The sequence below is a fragment of the Euphorbia lathyris genome, chromosome 2, assembly GCF_963576675.1.
Source record: "Euphorbia lathyris chromosome 2, ddEupLath1.1, whole genome shotgun sequence".
Lineage (NCBI taxonomy): Eukaryota > Viridiplantae > Streptophyta > Magnoliopsida > Malpighiales > Euphorbiaceae > Euphorbia > Euphorbia lathyris.
The window spans coordinates 11,260,143-11,279,300 of NC_088911.1; the positions used below are offsets into that span (position 1 = coordinate 11,260,143).

At 41.9% G+C, this 19,158-nt stretch overlaps 1 non-coding gene across 1 annotated transcript; it reads left to right on the plus strand.

Annotated features, from left to right (window-relative positions):
* The first annotated feature begins 3,782 nt into the window (after positions 1-3,782).
* On the plus strand, positions 3,783-3,889 carry LOC136221357 (small nucleolar RNA R71). Its single transcript, XR_010685126.1, has one exon. It is a non-coding gene; the product is annotated as a small nucleolar RNA R71 (small nucleolar RNA).
* The last annotated feature ends 15,269 nt before the right edge of the window (positions 3,890-19,158 follow it).

Consider the following 19,158-nt stretch of genomic DNA (forward strand, 5'->3'; position numbering starts at 1 on the left):
CCACACATCAAAAATTTCACAAACCAATATACTCGATAGGGGCATTTCATGTCTACGTGATATGTTACCCGTTCGTTGACACTTATCGCAAGATTTTACGAACTCAAATGCATCTTTAAAGATCGTAGGCCAATAAAACCCACACTGTAAGACTTTGGCAGCCGTGCGGTTTGGACCGTGGTGGCCACCGGGTTCACGTGAGTGACAAAACTCAAGTATAGATTTTACCTCTTCTTCTGGGATACACCTACGAATCACATTGTCTCCACAAACCTTAAAAAGGAAAGGCTCATCCCATAGATAGTGCTTTGCATCAGCGAAGAACTTACGTCTTTGTTGGTATGTGAGCCCATGAGGAAGTATATTACCTGCTTGAAAGTTTGCGAAATCGGCGAACCATGGTAGTGTTGATACGCTAAACAACGATTCATCTGGAAAGAACTCCTTGATCTCTCTTTGCACGTCGGTTCTATGTGGTTCAAACTCCAATCGTGAAAGGTGATCGGCAACCACATTAGCTACCCCTTTCGTGTCTCGTATCTCCAAATCAAATTCCTGGAGTAGGAGAACCCATCTGATCAATCTCGGTTTTGCATCCTGTTTAGATAAGAGATATTTTAGTGCGGAATGATCAGTGTAAACGATAACTTTTGAAAGCACAAGATAAGAACGAAATTTATCAAAAGCGAAAACAATTGCTAGTAGCTCCTTTTCGGTTGTTGTATAATTTTGTTGTGCTTCATTCAACGTCCTACTAGCAAAGTATATCGGTTGAAAATTCTTATCTTTTCGCTGTCCCAAACATGCTCCAACTGCCAAATCGCTAGCGTCACACATTAGTTCAAAAGGTAAACTCCAATCAGGACTAATCATTATTGGTGCATCAATTAACTTTTCTTTCAATAGTTCAAAGGCGGATAAGCATTCTTTAGAAAAGTTGAACTCAACATCTTTCATCAACAGTTTGGTCAATGGCTTTGAAATTTTCGAGAAATCTTTTATGAAACGCCTATAGAATCCTACATGTCCTAGAAAGCTTCGGATAGCCTTAACAGAATTAGGCGGTGGCAAATTTGCAATCACCTCCACCTTCGCCGGATCTACTTCTATGCCTTGACATGATACTTTATGGCCTAGAACAATCGATTCATTAACCATAAACTGACATTTTTCCCAATTTAGAATCAAATTAGTATCTTCACATCTTTTAAGCACTAGTTCCAAATTATGCAAGCAACTATCAAATGTTTTTCCAAACACGGAAAAATCGTCCATGAAAACCTCCATGAAGTTTTCAATCATGTCATCAAAAATTGCCATCATGCACCTTTGAAAGGTAGCCGGGGCATTACATAATCCGAAAGGCATTCTACGATAGGCAAAAGTTCCATATGGACATGTAAAAGTTGTTTTCTCTTGGTCGCTTGGAGCAACCGGGATTTGCATGTATCCGGAATAGCCATCTAAATTACACATATAAGCATGTCCCGATAATCTTTCAAGCATTTGATCGATGAAAGGTAAAGGAAAATGGTCTTTCCGAGTGGCATCATTCAATTTTCGGTAATCAATACACATGCGCCACCCGGTTACCTTTCTTACCGGGATTAGTTCATTTTTTTCATTAGCTTGAACAGTTATACCTCCCTTTTTAGGTACGACTTGTACCGGACTTACCCAACTACTATCCGAGATTGGATAGATGATACCTGCATCAAGGAGTTTTAGAATTTCAGTTTTCACCACTTCCTTCATGCTTGGGTTTAGGCGTCTTTGAGGTTGGGCCGTCGGTTTAACTTGTTCTTCCATGAAAATTTTGTGTGTGCAAATAGAAGGACTTATTCCTTTGATGTCCGCCAATGTCCATCCGAAGGCTTTCTTGTGATCTTTGAGCACATTAATCAATTTCTCTTCCATTTCACCTGTCAAAGAAGAAGAAATTACAACAGGTAAGTTTGAGTTTTCACTTAAAAATGCATATTTCAAATGAGATGGTAAGGGTTTAAGGTCTAATTCGGGTGGCTCTTCCAATGATGATTTGGGCCTCGGTTTATCCCCTCGAATGATTTTCTCATATTGGTCACGGATCCACATGCAATCCTCGGGGTCATAAGTCAAATTGGCAATTTCTCGATCTATCACGACCTCCTCTTGATTTAACCCGAGACCATTTAACATTACTTTTTCCAATGGGTCTTCACACATGTCATTCTGAAAAACATCTTTAACAACTTCGTCTGTTATATCAAGAAAGTTACAATGGTCAATATTGTCGGAAGGATATTTTAAAGAATTGAAAACATTGAAAATCACTTCCTCATCTTGTAACCGGAGAATTAATTTTCCTTGTTGCACATCTATAAGTGTTCTCCCGGTTGCTAGAAAAGGACGACCCAAAATTATCGGGACTCGATCATCCTCCTCCATATCAAGAACAATAAAATCAGCCGGAAATATGAATTTATCCACTTTAACCAACACATCTTCTACAAACCCTTTGGGGTATGCAAGAGAACGGTCGGCTAATTGTAAGGAAACCTTAGTGGGTTTCGGCTCTCCTAAACCCAATTTTCGAAAGATACTTAATGGCATGAGATTTATGCTTGCTCCAAGATCACATAGAGCTCTTTCGAAATACATACCACCGATAGTACACGGGATAGAGAAACTTCCGGGGTCCTTCAATTTGGGTGGTAGTTTATTGAGTAGGATAGCCGAACATCCTTCCGTTAATTTCACTGTTTCATTATCCTCCAATTTTCTCTTTTTGGAAAGTATATCTTTTAAAAATTTAGCATACATGGGCATATTTTCCAAGGCTTCCGCAAATGGAATATTTATATGTAATTTCTTGAAAATGTCGAGAAATTTGGAGAATTGCTTTTCTTGTTTCTCCTTGTTCAACCTTTGGGGAAATGGAATTTTTGTTTTGTAAGGTTGAACAAGTGGATCCGCAAAAAGCTTTGGAGGAGATGAATCTTGAGGTTTAGAAGTACTTACCTCATCCGTGGTATCTTTTACCTGTTTGCTCGGAGCCGATTGTAACTCTTTGTTGTTTCTCAATGTGATGGCTTTCACATGCTCCCTTGGGTTTGTTTCTGTGTTGCTTGGAAGGGATCCCATAGGACGTTCGGATATGGCTTTTGCTAATTGGCTTATGCTCGTTTCAAGCCCTTTTGTAAACGTCTCTTGATTTCTCTTCCACTCCTCCATACCTACAAGACGAGATTCCATTTTTGCAAGAATTGTTACAATAGCCGAAGCTTCATCACCAACATTTCTCTTTTCATTAGGATTAAATCCGGGTGGAGGTCTTTGCGGATTTTGCACATTTTGATTATTAGTCCATGAGAAATTAGGGTGATTTCTCCAACCATTATTGTATGTGTTGGAATAAGGATTAGATTGCTTAAAATTTCCCACAAAGTTTGCACTAGCGGTATCCCCAAGGAATGGGTTTGCCGCTTGACAATCCTCACTCTTATGTCCATTTAAACCACATAAATCACACAAATTATTTTGGTTCAAATTAGCCATTAATAGATCCAATTTTTTATTTAACTCATCAATGCCGGATCTTGATGACGAATCAACCAAATATGTTCCCGCTCTTATTTCCAGGTTTTTCTCCGCTTGCCAATGAGAGCACCTTTCCGCCAATTCTTGGATTAAATCATAAGCCTCCGTTTGGGTCTTCTTAAGGATGTTTCCACCTGCGGCGGAATCAATTTTGGCACAGTTAGCGGAAGATAAACCATTATAGAAAATACTACCACTTCTCAAATCCATGATGTGGGCATTTCTTCAATAGTCGACGGAATCACTCCCACGCATCATATAATGTCTCTCTCTCGGTTTGGCGAAAAGAACTTATCTCGTTTTTGTACATCGCCGTTTTAGATGGAGGGAAGTACTTAGCTAAGAATTTCTTAACTAACTCATCCCATGTCCCAATGGATCCGGCCTCGAGAGAATCCAACCAGTCAGCTGCATCATCCCTTAAAGAAAAAGAAAACAATTTTAGTTTAATAGCTTCTGGTGGTACCCCATTTTGCTTAAGCATAGAACAATGTTTAACAAATTTATTTAAATGGGAGTTTGGATCTTCTCTCGGATCTCCGCCAAATTGACCGGAGTTTTGTATAAGTTGGATCATTGCCGGCTTGATCTCGAAGTTGTTTGCTCCAATGGTAGGTTCCACGATACTTGAATTCATGTCCAAACGGTTCGGAGTGAGTAGATCCATGATGGAACGTTCCTCTTGCGCCATGTTTGCTCTTCGATTAGCCAAATTCCTGTGAAAAGTACGCTCAATTTCAGGATCGGGCAATAATAAAGGCCAACTTAAACTTCTTGTGTTCATAAAAACAACAAAAATAAAAGAAAATAAAACGTCTAAATTAATAGAAGCTCGACTAGATTAATATTATAATTCTACTATCCCCGGCAACGGCGCCAAAAACTTGATGAACGTTTTACGTATACGTGCATGTGAAGGCAAGTGTACCTTAGTCGTGTATCAAGTAATAAAATGAAAGTAGAGTATCGTTCCCACGAGGATGGTGATTATAAGTACTAATCTCTTTGCTTACTATCTATTATTTAAACAACCGAAATGTAGAGTTTGTTGGACAACCAAGCTAAGACTTAAGCAAGAAATGAAATAAAAATTACACAAATTAAGTGAGAGATTACTTATAATAAAAGAAACTAAGGCTTCTAGCTTCACTTAACCTCTTTGCTTGGTAATAACACGTAACCTCTTTTAAGTTGTTTTATCCTTTTTAAGATGGCGATTTTTCTTATTAACTAATAGTTCTCGAGATCGGTTCTAAACTCTCGACTAATTACTTTCCCTTGGTCCGGCTCAAGTAATTAATCAAGAGAAGCATTAAGTTTTCTTATTTCCAAACCTTCGATTTATTACTTTCCCTTGGTCCGGCTTAAGTAATAAATCTAAGATTTGTAACAAGATTAAATCTAAACCTTTTTAACCTACTTTACCTTGGTCCGGCTAAAGTGATTACTTAAGATTCAAGAAAAACCGCTCAAGTAATTAGTTCTAAACTTTCGATTAATTACTCTTCCTTGGTCCGGCTCAAGTAATTAATCCAAAGAAGCATTAAGTTTTCTTATTTCCAAACCTTCGATTTATTACTTTCCCTTGGTCCGGCTCAAGTAATAAATTAAAGATTTGTAATAAGATTTATGAAAAACCTTGGAAAACCAATAAGCCACACTAAATGATCATTAGGTCCAACTTATGAATTTTGATTAATCAATTTAATCACGGTCAATATAAATGATTAATTATATCCAAGTAGAGAGTTGACTCATCTCCTACAAGCATTAAGAATCATAAGTTAGTTCTCCAAAAGGATAAAGATAACTTAAATAGGTTAAACGTAATTACCACATAATTAAGGTTAAGATCCACTTTTAGCCTTAGTTAAGAGGGGTTTAGCCCATCATTAGATTAAAACACATTTTAGAAAGATAGATAATAGAGTTCATATTAATAAAAGAGATTAAAGTTTAGAAGAAACCGTAGTGACGATTACCGAACGAACTTCTTCGGTAACTTGAAACTTACTTTTATTAGATGAACTTTTGCACAAACAACACTCTAACAACAATAAGAACAACACAAACAACTGATTCTTAAGGATAAGAATCAACAAAATAACATTATAGAGGGAAGAATTAAGCCTAAGCTTGGTGTGTCTTCAAATGGCACCCAAAGCCTCCTTTTATAGTAAAATGGTACACAAAATTCCAAAGAACAAGTCATCCTTATGGCCTCCCACTCCTTATCATATGAATTTAGCATTTAAGAGAGCATGGGGGAAGATTTTAATAATTTAGGAGTTGAAATGTCAAAGGAATCTTAGGCTTCAACATATTCATCAACTTTGGTTAATTTTCTGGGCCTGATTCACTTCGAATTTGGAGATGATTATTATTAGACATTTTTTCATCTTTCTCTTAGCTTTCCAACGCATTTTGAATCGCCTCAATCCGAGTCTGTATGAGGGAGAAAAGTTGAAAATACGAAAATGTGTCAAATCTGTCCTAGTGTGAACAATTAGACTCTTATCTTGCAGCACCTATCCGCGACGAAGTGCACGCTGGGTGTCACTAAAGATCCTCTTTTCTTGTCCTTTTTACTCCCGAGTTGCCGCTTTAAGCCCCGACTTGGTTATTTGTACCGAAAACCTTGCGAAAGTGCCTAGAAAACACACAAAGTGGCTTAGATACGTAAAATGAAAAAAAAAATACAAAAACCATCATTAAAATTTATTAAAATGGTATAAAATAACTAGGAATTAAATACTAAAAATGCTATAAATTACGACGATAACACTTTACTATTCACATCTGATAACTTGTTGGATCCGCTTTGATATTCTTTGCCGGAGTTACCTGCAAAACAAAATCGGAGACAGGATCTCCGGGAAAACTCTCCGACGATCAAGTCAGTTTTTGTAAGAAGGTTGGTAATTTGACAATAGTATTGTGGGGAAAAATGTGAACGTACCTCCCCCCTTATTCTTAAGGCCTTTTATAGGTGTTTTTTGGGTAACCGCCGAGGGCGGTTACTCCTTAGTGGGCCACGTTCTGAGGGCGGTTACCCCTTTTTAGGCCATGTCCCTTTCGTGGCTTTCATGGCAACGAACGTGGTTCTAAGTGGGATTGACGCTCCGTTTAGGAATTCGGGGCGGTTTACTCGCTGCGCCCGCTTCCTTCATTCGGGTCCCGTCCAATCTTAGCCCATGGGGCTTTAATATGGGCTGGGCTTGCGAAATGAATATAACCCGTTTCGGGCTTCGCGGGTTATCACATGCCTCCCCCTTGGTCTAGCAAGAGCCCTTTTAGGGTCTTTTTATAGGGGACGCTTCGTCTTTGTCCGATTATTTCAAAGTTTTGAATTTGTGCATTTCCCCTCTTTCGTTTTCTCCGGCGTCGACCTTTTAATTCCGTTACTTCTTTTCCGGCGTTGACCTCTTAATCCCGTCACTTCACTATGTTGTCTTTTTCATGTAAGTTTTTCTTTTCACATTTGTTCCTTGTTCGGCTTTTTGCTTCTGTTTTCCTTTTATCGATCATGTCAGACCTCGACTTCGCGCCGTTTGACGACGATTATGTCCGTGAGGTCTCTAACGAGGTCGAAGAGATGGTTAAGGAAGCTTCAACCAGCTCTCCTGGGTGTAATTCTCATCCCGCCGACTTCCTTCATCTGGCGAATACAACCGACGAGGGTTTAGGTTTTGACCCCAAAAAGTTGATTCCGCCACCTGTCCCAACCCCTCGTTTGTTACCAAAGAAGGACAGGTCGGGAAGTCTGGTTTGTCAATAGACAATCGATGATTTGCGAGAGCATTATGCCTGGCTCCGAGGTCTCGAGACTATCATTCCTGGGGAGGATAGGGGACCGGGCGATTTCCCAAAGGGGTACTTCACTATTTTCGTGGCCCAGATTATCTGCGACTTCACTTATCCGCTGGCGGATGAGATTGCTTCCATCCTAGGCGGTTACGGAATCACGCCCGGGCAATTGCATCCTAACGGCTGGGCCGATTTGACTCTGGACAAATTCTTGGCGCATTGTTTGGAGGTTCCCTTTTCGCCCAAAATCTTCTCCAAGCTCCACCATTTCAAAAGCTCGGCGGGGTATTTCACTTTCATCCGCCAGAGCGGATACTATGGTTTTGACGAGAAGCTGAACAAGATCCGCGAGTGGGATCGATCTTACTTTTTTATCAAGTTTAATGAGGAAAACCTGAACTTCCTTCGTTGCTGGAGCCGACCCAACGTAAAGAGTTTGAACTTCGGGTATCCCAGCAAGGAAGAATCCGCCGTTATCAAGTTCCTGAAGAGCACTCCTCCTTTTGTATGGACATACGATCAGGCCTTTCATATGCTAAGGAGCGAGTAGCGATTTCCAAGTTGATGGTTTCTTTTAACCCTTTGCAGGGGTGATCCTTTATCTCAAATCGCTGCAGATCGGGAGGCTAAAGCCCTGGCGAGAAGAAAGAAGCGGATGATGGAAACCGCTTCCGTTGTAGGGGCGGATCCTTCAGGAGGGACGATTCCTTCTATTGGGGCGGCTTCCCCGGTTAGGGCTTCAGCTTCACAAGGTCCCGCTTCTGCCTCCGAGGATCTTCCATTAACCAGAAAGCGGAAGATAAGTGCGGATACAGAGTCTTCTCGTTCTAAAAAGAAGAACACTTCTGTGTCCCTTACTGTTGGCGGCGCACCTGTATCCGCCTCGTCTAAAGGAAAGAGCAGTACCCCCATTCACGAGGTATCTTGATCTACTCCCTCTCGTATTGCTACTTTTTCCTCATGAGCTACCTGCCGTTCTCTTGATATTTTTCTTTATGCTTTTGCAGCCAATCCCCGATATTAGCGGATGGTGGACTAGGACTTTCGGCCTGGCCGTGAACTTCTCTTGCAAGGATATTGTATCTTCCATATGCAATGTCCTTGGGCGACTTCCCTCTGCCTCCCGTGTGCGCGAGCAAGTACCGCTCCCTACTGCTGTGGAAGGGATCGAGAAGCGTTCTGTAGAGGTATATTATTGCGTTGTCCTTCGCTTTCAAATATCTTGTGTTCATTGTAACCGCATATTTCTATTCGCCCATTTTTATTTGTGAGACGTGTTATATGCAGATTATCAATTTCACTGAGGGCATTCTCCGAAGGGATGCAGAGCGAGCCAAGGAGTTGGAAAGTCTTGGTACGGAATTGGCGACTCAGAAGTCGCTTTATGATGATGTCCAAGGGAAGGTGAAGGTCCTAGAGGGCACCTGTCAGAAGGCCGTGGGCGAGAAGGAGGAGGCCCTTAAATCCCTTCAGGCCAAATCCGATGAACTGCAAAAAGCCCTTGACGACCTAGCTGCTTTCAAGAAGGCCCAAAAGAAGAGGGTTGAGGAGATTTTGGCTGAAGATGGCGCCCGCATCTACTGGTATGAGGAGCGGATTCATGCCTCTTATGAGCACGGGCATCAGGGTCTAGTACTTAACCGCCCCAAAGTTCCCATCCCTGAAAAGGATTTAACTGGGGAGTGGGATAAGCTGGAAGCCGAGGATGCTGATATGGATGAGGTACTCTTCTTAGATTGGAAGAGTCTTCAGGATCCTCCGATTAGCTGCGAGATCCCTATTCAGCCCGCGGAAGGAGAGGCATCCCAAGCCGTTTCTCAACCTGTGCAAGAGGTACCTCTCGCCGAAGAGGTTACTGAAGCGGTTACCGATTCAAGGGTTGAGGATTCGCTTGAAGTAGATCCTCCTACCGGAGGAGATGAGGGAGTCGCCGCAGTCCAGGAGGGCATTAGGGGCGAAGGAGAGGAAGCTGTAGCATAGCTTAACTTATATTTGGACTTTTGTATGTAAAAACCATGTAACAAACCGCTCTGATATATATATTTTCTTTCGGTTGTTGCTTTTCATATGTGTGTGATTGTCACTTTTTTGCCCTTTATATGTGCCCTTTGTCCTTTTGCCGACTCCATATTTGTGTTTCTTCATAGCTAGGGTGGCCAGACCCTTTTGCAATTTTGAGTACTCGTTTATTCGCTTAATTTTATGCCTTAACTTATAATTCTTCTTTCGAAAATAATCATAAGTTTTGATCATAAGGTTTTGCGAGTGATGCGTAATCATGCATCCGCCTTTCTTTAACAGGCAACATATTTATGTGTTTTTTATTTTAACCCTAAGGTTTTTTGCGAGTGATGCGTAATCATGCATCCGCCTTTCTTTAACAGGCAACACATTTATGTGTTTTTGATTTTAACCCTAAGGTTTTTTGCGAGTGATGCGTAATCATGCATCCGCCTTTCTTTAAGAGGCAACACATTTATGTGTTTTTGTAAAGAATCCGTATTTTGTTGTAACATACTGAGTGAATGTAATAACTTTTATTGATGATGAGAAAAAGTTTATTACATATGTACACCAATTGTGCGGGATCGAAGCCTCATTAAAACCTTTTATCAGAAAACCCAGTGGGAAAAACTCATAAAAGGAAAAAGAGTACTCGTCATTTCCTCGAACTACTCGGCCTTTCTATATAGGCGTAGATTCTCTAGATTCCAGGTGCGCGGGAGCTTCTTTCCACTCATTTCTTCTATTTCGAAAGTGGCCGGTCCCATCTTCTTGGATACTTTGTATGGCCCGATCCAGTTGACGCCTAGCTTGCCCTTGCCATCTCTAGACTGTATTTTATCTGCTTTTTTCAAGACCAAGTCGTTTTCGTTGATCATTACTTTTCGCACTCTTCTGTCATGGTATTTCTTGATTCTATTGCGGTACATTGCCATTCGCATGTAAGCTTTTTCTCTTCGTTCCTCCACAGAATCCAAAGCATCTCTGATGTTGATAGGATTTTGTGTGTCGCAATAATAAATTGTCCGATCTGTGGGCGACTTGATTTCAACAGGTAGGACTGCTTCGGCTCCATAAACTAGCGAGAAAGGTGTTTCGCCTGTTGCTGCCTTTACAGAGGTTCTGTATGCCCACAACATATGGGGTATCTCATCCGCCCAACCTGTTTTTTTATCACCTAGCCGCTTCTTGATGCCTTGAACCATGGCCCTGTTGGTAACCTCCGTCATACCATTTGATTGGGGATGGTTTACAGAAGAAAAATGATTCTTGATTCCCATGCTTTCGCAGTATGTTTTGAACTTGGCACAGTTGAACTGGGTGCCATTGTCGGTTATAAGCTTCTGCGGGATCCCAAATCGTATGATAATGTTCTCTCGTAAGAACTCGATCATTCGCTCAGGTGTTTGTGCGGTTACTGCCTCCGCTTCTACCCATTTGCTGAAGTGGTCCACTGCGACTATCAAATACTTCCTTTTCTTTGTTGTTTCTGGGAATGGACCCACTATATCAATTCCCCATGTTGCGAATGGCCACGCCGTCATTATAGTGATTTGTTCAGCTCCGGGAACATGCTTTTCATTCGCATGGATTTGACAGTTGTGACATTCCGCAACCATCTTCTGGGAATCTTCCACCACCTTGGGCCAGTAGTATCCCATCAGTTTGACCTTTCTTGCCAATGCCGCCGAAGCTTCGTGCGCGCCACAAATTCCTTCGTGTAGTTCTCGCAGCACATAGTCTCCTTCATTGCGACTAACGCATTTCAACCATAGACATGTGTACGATTTCCGATACAAAGTTCCATCCCGCATTGAGTATCGTGCCGACTGCCCAATTATTTTTCTGGCCAAGCTCTTATCAACCGGCAAATCTCCCTGCTCCAGATATTGACGGATTGGCATCCGCCAATCTTCATCGTCTTCCAGTTCCTCGATGATCATAATCTGATCAACCTCGAATGCTGGTGTCGATTTTATTTCCAAGCTGCATGCTTTTTGACTCCATGGTTCCCTACTTGCCGCTGCTTTTGCCAATTCGTCAGCTTTTGCATTTTGGCCTCGTGGAACATGCACCATCTCCCAAATGACTCCCTTGTGCGTTAACTCTTGTGTCAATCGGCTGACCACCTGATGGTATTTTACTAGCTCCTCCTGTTTCACCAGATAATTTTTTGTGATCTGGTTTATCATGAGTTTGGAATCGCTGTAGATTACCACTCTTTCTGGGGTGAGTTCATTGAGCAACCTCAATCCACATATCATAGCCTCGTATTCTGCGGCATTATTGGTAGTTTTGAAAGTTAATTTTGCTGCATAGTACAGGCGGATAACCCCCGGACCTTTGATGACGATTCCTAGCCCAGCTCCGTCTGCAGATAAGGCCCCATCTGTGTACATGCTCCACTCTTCTTTTTGTGCCTTTGGACATTCATCATCATCCCAGGTGAATTCGTTCACGAAGTCGGCGAGCACTTGGCTCTTTAGCGCTGGTCTTCCTTCATAGCGGATATCGAATGTGCATTTCTCTGGGTTCAATTTGAGGCCATATTTGATCAACACTTCTAGGATTTCTTTGATATCCCGCGGGTGGTCTTGCATTTTCTTGCTTTTGATGATCATGTCATCAACATAGATCGAGAAGTTCTCGCCGGATTTGTCTGAAAATATCTTGTTCATCATCCTCTGGTATGTTGCTCCCGTGTTTTTCAATCCAAAGGGCATCACCTTGAAGCAATAAGTCGCCTGGTGAGTTATGAATGATGTTTTGATTTCATCCGCCTTCTCCATGGGTATCTGATGGTAACTGGATTTCACGTCGGTGAATGATAAAGCTTCATATCCTGCAGTTCCATCTACCAATATATCAATGTTAGGAAGTGGATACATATCTTTCGGACATGCCTTGTTCAAGTCTTTGAAGTCGACGCACATTCTGTACGTTCCATTCGGCTTTTTGACTAGCACCACATTGGCTAGCCATTCCGGATAGGTGACTTCTCGAATCGCATCCGACCTTAGCAAGTCCGCCACTGCTTTTTCAATCGCCTTTTGCCGCTCAGGAGCATGTCCCCTCTTCTTTTGCCGCACTGGGGTTGCCCCTTTGTCTACATTCAACCGATGGGTTGCTACGTCTGGGTTTATTCCTTTTAGCACTTCATTTGGGGCGGCGAATGCCGACTCACATTGGATCAATACCTCGGTAATGGCTTTCTTTGTTTCTTCTGAGAGTCCAGCCGCTATTCGCACGTTCTTGTCATTCGAGATGGCGAATAGTTCCGTTTCTCCCAATGCTTCCGCCGGCAGCTTCTCTTCGACTTTATCCTCTTCTTCCGGTTTTGGTTCAAGTGATAATGTATAGGCCTGTTGAGATACAAGTTGATCACCTTCAACTATAACTCGCCCTTGGTGTGTTGGCAAATGTAACGTTAAATGCTTCATTAAGATGAGCGACTCCGTCTCCGACAGGAATGGCCGTCCCAGAATTATGTTGTAGGCCAGTGGGAGATCAACAATTGCGAATTCTAAATCACCTCGCCATTTTAGATTCTTATCGCCCATTTCTGCCTCCAACACAACCTGCCCACTTGTTTGGGAGGATTGACCCCCAAAACCAGTTACATCCATGAAGGTGTGTTCCACCCACTCGTCGTTGATTCCCAACTTGTTGAATGCTATCCGGGTAATGACGTTGCAAGAACTGCCTGTGTCGATAAGGACCCACTTGACGTCCCATCCTTCAATGGCCATCGTGATCACCAGGGCATCCGCATGTGGCTCCGTGATTCTCGCAAATGAGTAATTGAGGGCATCCCCCCTATGTGTGTTGCTCTTTCGCCGTTCACGGCGAGTTCTTTTTGTTGGAGGCTCGTAGATTCCGCCTGCTATCACGTTTATCACCCCTTTCTTCTGCTTCTTTTCTGGCCGTGTTTCTCCCTCATACGGGAGCGTTGTTTTCTCATCAGCTGTTTCTTTTCTTACAAATTGACTCAGCTTGCCTCTCTCGATCAGTTTTTCTATTTCCTTCTTCAGTTCGTAGCAATCATCTGTGTCGTGGCCATTCAATCTGTGGAACCTGCAATATTTGTTAGGATGTCGCCCCAAACTGGTTCGACCTTTTACCTCGGGGAACCGCACATCCTTATTCAGGGGGCTCTTTTCGATCCAAAGTAACACCTCCTGGCGAGTCGTGTTTAATGGTGTCTGATATCCGCCACTTTGAAAGGGGCGATCGCCTCTTCGAACAAAATTACTTTTGGACTGGGTCTGGCGCCGATTGTCCGAAGTGGATCTAGCGGCATCTCTTTCTCGCCGGGTTTGAGCCCTATGTTCCCTGTTGACATCATCCACTTCCATGAATTCCTTTGCTATTTTCATGAGTTCGGCCACTGTGCGCGGCTTGTTGCGGATGATTTCCTCCCGCATACTCCAATCTGTGGTTCCATCTGCCATGATGTTACGGATGCTCACGATATCCGGGTTTTGCAATCGCACCAGAATATCGTTGAATGCGACAATAAATTCCCTTAGGGAATTATAGTTCCTCTGTTTGATCTCCTTCAGCTGCCTATCCGTCACATCCGCTGCTTTACAGCCCATAAATTTCGCACAGAAATCCCGACTATATTGATGCCAATTGTGAATAGATTCTGCGGGTAAAGATCGAAACCAATCAGATGCGGCTCCGCCCAAAGTTGTCGAGAATAACCTGCAAATGATGCTTTCACTCGCCCCTGCAACATCCATTAGTTCTCTGTAGTTCCTGACATGAGCCTCAGGATCAGAATTCGGATCCCCATAGTATTTAGGTATCGCGGGCGCTTTGATTCTGTGATATGGAATGAATTCCCGCAACGAAGGGGGAAAAGGTGAATCGCTCTGGACCTCTGCTCTCGGCCTAGGCGAGTACCCCATTCGCTCCATCATGCTTCGTAATTGATCTTCTAAGTCAATATCGGGTATTCACCGGACTTCTTCCATCCGCTGCTGGTGAATTCTGGGTGGCATCCACCCGCCCATCGGTGTTGAGACGTGTGCCTGTTGGGGGACTAACCGCTGTCCCGTTATAGGATCAAAGTTCCATGTGTGCTCTCGCCCAGGAGTTATCAACTCCGAATGTCTGTGAGGAAAAGGTTCCACTTGCGGTAGCGGAAGAGTGCCTTGCACTCCTGGCAACGGTTGGGATGGCTGCCAAGTCGGATGTATCGTCGTAATGAGATCTGGGTGCGAGTAGTTGCTCGAGTGGCTGTGTGGGTTTGTGCGACTACTCTGGCCCACTTGATTTGGTGCCTGAGATGGCTGCGGGAGGGCCGATATGACAGGGATAGTCGGTGATTGTGTTGAGATAACCACAGGTTCTTGAGGAGCAGCCGCCACGGCGGTATTGTGTTCGGCGAGGGCCGTTAGTAAATTAATCATTCGATCTCCAGCCGCCTGGCTCATGTTCGAAGCCAAGACTTGTCCTGCCATCTGCACGAAATCACTATTGGACATTTCCATCTCAGTTTGCACTTGGACTTCCAATAAGGGACTCAATTGTCCCGAAGGACCCGATGAGCTAGGCACCACAGGCTGTGTACTTGCAGGTTGCGAATTCGCAATCCGTGAACCTCGTGAGTTCATGCTAGTGGATCTGGTCGTAACACCGGTCGTTCGTGATGGTTCTGACATGTTCTTCGTGTACCTTTAACCAAGTGTTGGTAAAAAAGGTCCACGCTCACCGCACCAATGATAACTTATTGGATCAGCTTTGATATTCTTTGCCGGAGTTACCTGCAAAACAAAACCGGAGACAGGATCTTCGGGAAAACTCTCCGACGATCAAGTCAGTTTTTGTAAGAAGGTTGGTAATTTGACAATAGTATTGCGGGGAAAAATGTGAACGTACCTCCCCCCTTATTCTTAAGGCCTTTTATAGGTGTTTTTTGGGTAACCGCCGAGGGCGGTTACTCCTTAGTGGGCCACGTTCTGAGGGCGGTTACCCCTTTTTAGGCCATGTCCCTTTCGTGGCTTTCATGGCAACGAACGTGGTTCTGAGTGGGATTGACGCTCCGTTTAGGAATTCGGGGCGGTTTACTCGCTGCCCCCGCTTCCTTCATTCGGGTCCCGTCCAATCTTAGCCCATGGGGCTTTAATATGGGCTGGGCTTGCGAAATGAATATAACCCGTTTCGGGCTTCGCGGGTTATCAACATCATATCCAATAAACACACATTCATAAGCCCTACTAGCAAGTTTGACTCTCTTTGGGTCAGGAATCCTAACATAAGCCAAACAACCCCAAGTTCTAAAATATGATAGGCTAGGTGTTTTATTTTTCAAGATCTCATAAGGAGAGATTTTGCTTCTTGATTTAGGGACCTTATTTAGCACATAGCAAACAGTCAAAAGGATTTCTCCCCACCAATGTGAGGCAGCACCTGAACTAAGCATAATAGCTACTACAGATTCGGTAAGTGTCCTATTTTTCCTTTCAGTCTTTCCGTTCATTTCTGGTGAATAAGGTGCTGTGGTTTCATGTATAATGCCATGTGATTTATAAAAATCAATAAACAGGCTAGAACCATATTCTGTGCCTCTATCACTACGAAGTCTCTTGACTTTCCTATTGTATTGATTTTCTATTTCAACTATGAACAACTTAAACATGTCAAACGCTTCACTTTTATTTTTCATCAAATAAACAAAAGTAAAGTCAGAACAGTCATCAATAAAGGTTATAAAATACCGTTTGTCATTTCTAGTTAAATTTCCATCTAATTCACATATATCAGAATGAATTAAATCTAGAGGTTCAGAATCCCTAACAACAGATTTATGAGGTGTTTTTGTGATTTTTGCCTGACTACAATAATCACATTTATGAAACTCATTTAAATTCAATTTTGGAATTAATCCTAAGTTACTCATGTTCTTAATGATACGCTTATTAACATGACAAAAACGAGCATGCCAAACATTAAAAGTACACAAGGAGTAAACAGAAGCATTCACTTTATTAATCTCAACATTCAACTTAAACATGCCTTCAGTTGCATAACCTTTTCCTACAAACACATTGTTCTTAGTCAAAGTAAATAAATCTGCTCCTATAGTCTGAGTGAAACCAGCCTTATTGAGAAGATAGCCCGAAACCAAAATTTTCCTCATTTATGGAGTGTGCATCACATCCTTTAAAGTTAAGGTTTTTCCAGATGTGAAGTTCAATTCCACATTACCAATTCCAGCAACAATAGTGGTATGGGAATCACCCAACAACACTTTCTTATCTTCAGTCACAACAGTGTATGTTTTGAACATACTTCTATCATAGCAAACATGGTGGGAAGCACCAGTGTCTACCCACCACCCATCTGATCTACTTAGGAGGTTGATCTCAGAAATCATAGCAACAAAATTATGTTGCTCTTCAGTCAGGTTAACACTAGGAGTAGTGTTTGTCCTGTTCCTGCACTTACGTGCCATATGACCTGGTTTCCCACAATTAAAGCATAGAAAAGCAACATCATTTCTGGGTGGCTGTTGTCGTGGCCTATTTTGGTTCCTTTGAAGGTTCCAATTCAAATTAACCCGGGTGTTGCGATTTTGGATTGGTTTGCGGTTCTGGTTCTTAAAATTCTTTTGAGTGGGTTTCAGAACCGCAGTGGATCTTTTAGTGTTATTAGAAACAATAAGCACTTCTTCTTTTAAATCTTGTTTTCGAGCTTCCTCCTCCATCCGGAGGCGTGTAATCAGACTTTCCATCGAAAATTCTTTTGTTTTGTGCCTCAAAACATTTTTAAAATATTTCCACGAAGGAGGCAATTTGTCAATGATGACAGCAACTTGAAATTGATCATTTAGAGGCATACCTTCTGAAATGATTTCATGTGCTATCTTTTGCAATTCATGAGATTGAAACTCCACTGATTTGTCATCCGTCATCTGAAATTTGAGGTAGCGGCTGACAACATATTTTTTCGACCCAGCCTCCTCTATGTCATATTTCCTCTGCAGAGCTTCCCAAATTTCTTTGCCAGTTTTCTCTTCAGCAGTGTAATAATCATATAGGTCATCTGTTAACCCATTGAGAATATAATTTTTGCACAGAAAATCAGTTTTTGTCCATTTTTCAGCAGCACGAACATCAGCACGAATATTTGCCTCATCACCATCTTCACGAACAACCGGCTTTTCAGAAGTCAAAACAGAAGCTACCCTCTTTGTTGTGAGGTAGAACAACATCTTCTGTCTCCATCTTCGGAAGTGAACTCCTTTAAACCGGAATGGTTTGTTGATTTCAGCAATCCCATTTGATTGTTCGGCAGCCATCTCAGCAGTAATTGAAACGTCTTAAAACTGTTAGAACTGGAATATAAAAACAGCAGGAGACCGAACAAAAATTAAATGGGCAGAGTCGCAGACAATGTCGCTTTCTTTAAGACGTTCACGGAACTGCTGGAAAATTGCAAGCAGTATGAACTCCGATCGCCTCCAGGATAAAACAGCCCTCTGTAATATGATTTTGTATTGCAACCGTACAAAATCGTTTCTGTCTACACTCTCAATTTGCTCAATTTCGAAATACAGAATGAATGTAAAAATGAATGTGTAGAAAACCAGTCTATCTCACACCTATTTATACTAAGAAAAAGAGCTGTTGAGCTCTGATTCAGTGGAGAAGAAGGTGGGAGGAAAATCAGGAAGGTGGAGGAGACTGGGTTTTTAGAGAAGACATGTTCAGAAAAATAGACGTTATGAATAACGTTCACAAAGACTAAATCAGAGACTATTAAATTAAATAAAAAAATAAAAACGAATTTAATAAAATAATAATAATAATATTATTAATTTTTTCAATAAAAATTTATAGTAATTACACCACACCACACCAACCCAACCCGGTTCGGACGGACGGACGGCGGCGGCGTGCTTGGTGGTCAACCAAGAGGTAGGTCCTCACCCTTTCACAAAAGTGGGTACCCCTTGGGGCACACCCCAAGCATGTGAGGACCTCTTTAATAAGTATCTCCACCAAGTGCTTTGAAAACAATGTGAGATACTTTCCATCTTGAAAACTTAAAGACATGGGCTCATTTCATAAATTATAATTGACCAAACTCAACATAAATTGACTTAGACATTAGAACGGGTTTACCAAACTCCAGCTCCGTCTGACCTACGTTTTATTTTACAGATTCATTATGATATCAAATTGTTCAAGTGGTATGAACACATAAGCAATATCATATAACCAAATGCGATTTATATAATGAAAGTGTGGAAGTAATAGCTAACCATATGGTATACAAATTTGGGAAAAGATAAACTGAAAAGGCTGTGAGGTAAGAAAATAGACTGTAAAAGTAGTTCCATTTAAGCTGTGGAAGTAATAGCTAACCATATGGTATACAAATTTGGGAAAAGATAAACTGAAAAGGCTGTGAGGTAAGAAAATAGACTGTAAAAGTAGTTCCATTTAAGCTGTGGAAGTAATAGCTAACCATATGGTATACAAATTTGGGAAAAGATAAACTGAAAAGGCTGTGAGGTAAGAAAATAGACTGTAAAAGTAGTTCCATTTAAGCTGGGGCCTCTTTAATCCTGCAATGGCAGTGGTAATTAATTATCTGAACTTTATAAGCATTCAGACCTCTTTCCCTGCTTACGTCACCTTCTTACCAGTGGGATCATCTCGGCCGACAACAAGTGTTTTGGATAAAAGTTATATAGGTATATTATAAAACAAGCCTAATTGTGAAGTGCATTTATACATTCATCCATTATAACAT